This window comes from Ascidia mentula (genome assembly GCF_947561715.1).
Source record: "Ascidia mentula chromosome 2 unlocalized genomic scaffold, kaAscMent1.1 SUPER_2_unloc_3, whole genome shotgun sequence".
In the NCBI taxonomy this organism is placed as follows: Eukaryota; Metazoa; Chordata; class Ascidiacea; order Phlebobranchia; family Ascidiidae; genus Ascidia; species Ascidia mentula.
Window position 1 is genome coordinate 77,501 of NW_028113676.1, and position 2,500 is coordinate 80,000.

At 60.6% G+C, this 2,500-nt stretch overlaps 1 pseudogene; it reads left to right on the forward strand.

Annotated features, from left to right (window-relative positions):
• The window catches only part of LOC145915995 (large subunit ribosomal RNA), a 6,160-nt pseudogene that overhangs the window by 449 nt on the left and 3,211 nt on the right, over positions 1 to 2,500 (forward strand).

Genomic DNA, 2,500 nt, shown 5'->3' on the forward strand with positions numbered 1-2,500 from the left:
GCGACGCTTTCAGCTGAAGCCGAGCGGAGCGTGTGGGCGTGCGGAGCCTTGCGGCCCGTCGTTCGCGCTGTCCTCCGAGCAGCTCCAGCGCACTAGCGCCGTGCGAAGGCCGCGACCGTCTGGGAGGCGGCGAGAAGGCCGCGCGCAAGGTAGCCCGCCCCCGGGTGGGTGTTATAGGCGCGCGGACACGTCGGCCCGTCGCCCGGGCGAGGAGGGATCGCCGCGTCTGCCCTTCGTGGGCCGGGCGTCCCGTCCGAGCCGGTGCGTCGCCGGTTGGGGACTGTGCTCAGTGCCCAGTTGCGGCGTGTCGGTTGCGGGTGGGCAGCGCCGCGCGAGACGCACGGGGTCCGCGGCTAACGTCAGCCACCTTCCCGACCCGTCTTGAAACACGGACCAAGGAGTCTAACGTGCGCGCGAGCCACGGGGCAGTGCGAAACCCATGGGCGCAGTGAAAGTGAATGTCGGCGCGGTCCGGCGGAGGTGAGATGCCGTCTCTCTGGACGGCCGCATCACCGGCCGATCTCGTCCGCTCTGCCGGAGAGGTCGAGCGAGAGCGTGCGCGTTGGGACCCGAAAGATGGTGAACTATGCCTGAGGAGGTTGAAGCCAGAGGAAACTCTGGTGGAGGACCGTAGCGATTCTGACGTGCAAATCGATCGTCAAATTTGGGTATAGGGGCGAAAGACTAATCGAACCATCTAGTAGCTGGTTCCCTCCGAAGTTTCCCTCAGGATAGCTGGCGCTCGGTGGTCGCAGTTTTATCTGGTAAAGCGAATGATTAGAGGCCTTGGGGACGAAACGTCCTCAACCTATTCTCAAACTTTAAATTGGTAAGAAGCCCGGCTCGCTCGGCTGGAGGCGGGCATGGAATGCGAGTGCCAAGTGGGCCACTCTTGGTAAGCAGGACTGGCGATGCGGGATGAACCGAACGCCCGGTTAAGGCGCCCGACGCGACGCTCATGAGAGCCCACAAAAGGTGTTGGTTGATCTAGACAGCAGGACGGTGGCCATGGAAGTCGGAATCCGCTAAGGAGTGTGTAACAACTCACCTGCCGAATCAATCAGCCCTGAAAATGGATGGCGCTGGAGCGTCGGGCCTATACCGGGCCGTCGCGGCGGTGCGAGCACGCCGGTGCGCTACGCTGCGACGAGTAGGAGGGCCGCGGCGGCGGGCGTCGAAGCTCAGGGCGCGAGCCCGGGTGGAGCAGCCGCCGGTGCAGATCTTGGTGGTAGTAGCAAATATTCAAATGAGAACTTTGAAGGCCGAAGTGGAGAAGGGTTCCATGTGAACAGCAGTTGAACATGGGTCAGTCGACCCTAAGGGATAGGCGAATGCCGTTCTGAAGCGGGGCGATGCTCGTCGTTGCCCCGGCGGACCGAAAGGCAATCGGGTTAATATTCCCGAACCTCGACACGGAGATCGGCGCTCCGGCGCCTGGCGCGGCAACGCAAGCGAACTCGGAAACGTCGGCGTGGGCCCCGGGGAGAGTTCTCTTTTCTTGGTAAGGGGCGGCGACCCTGGAATCGGTTTGCCCGGAGATAGGGACCTGGGCCCCGCAAAGCACCACGTCTCTTGTGGTGTCCGGTGCGCCCGCGTCGGCCCGTGAAAATCCGAGGGAGTTGGTGTAAGTTTCGTGCGAGGTCGTACCCATATCCGCAGCAGGTCTCCGAGGTGAACAGCCTCTGGCCGATAGAACAATGTAGGTAAGGGAAGTCGGCAAACTAGATCCGTAACTTCGGGAAAAGGATTGGCTCTAAGGGCTGGGCCGGTCGGGCTGTGGCAGGAAGCGGGCGACGGGACTGTACCGGACTGGGCGAACGGCCTGCCTTCTCCGGAGGGCGGGTCGTGAGCCTGGACCTGTGTCGGTCTCTGGCCGTGGAGTGCCGCAGCTACGCGGGTCTCGCGGCTCGCTTCGGCCGGCGTCGAACAGCCAACTTAGAACTGGTGCGGACCGGGGGAATCCGACTGTTTAATTAAAACAAAGCATTGCGATGGCCGCCACCTGGTGTTGACGCAATGTGATTTCTGCCCAGTGCTCTGAATGTCAAAGTGAAGAAATTCAACCAAGCGCGGGTAAACGGCGGGAGTAACTATGACTCTCTTAAACCGCCCTCTTCTCGCCAAAGTACTGCTCGACGACGCGCCGATCAATCCCAGAGGACCTCCTACCTCAGAGATAGAAGAGATTTACAACGAAAGATTCGGAACACCATCACCGACAGACGAGGAACATTATGAGAGGAAGGAAAATCCTGAGGTAGGAAACCTGCTCCTTCCCATCACGGAGCAGGAATGTTCTCTGATGCTAAGAACTTTAAAACGGTCGGCGCCTGGTCCCGATAAGATCACCACCGCGCATCTCAAACTGATTGGCCCTAAGATCCTCTGCAGAATCTTCAATGTTTGGATGCGCTTCGGGGCCACTCCACAGTGGACCAAAGAGAGCCGGACAACGTTGATCCCGAAGAAGAACACGGACCTCCACGACGTCGGGAATTGG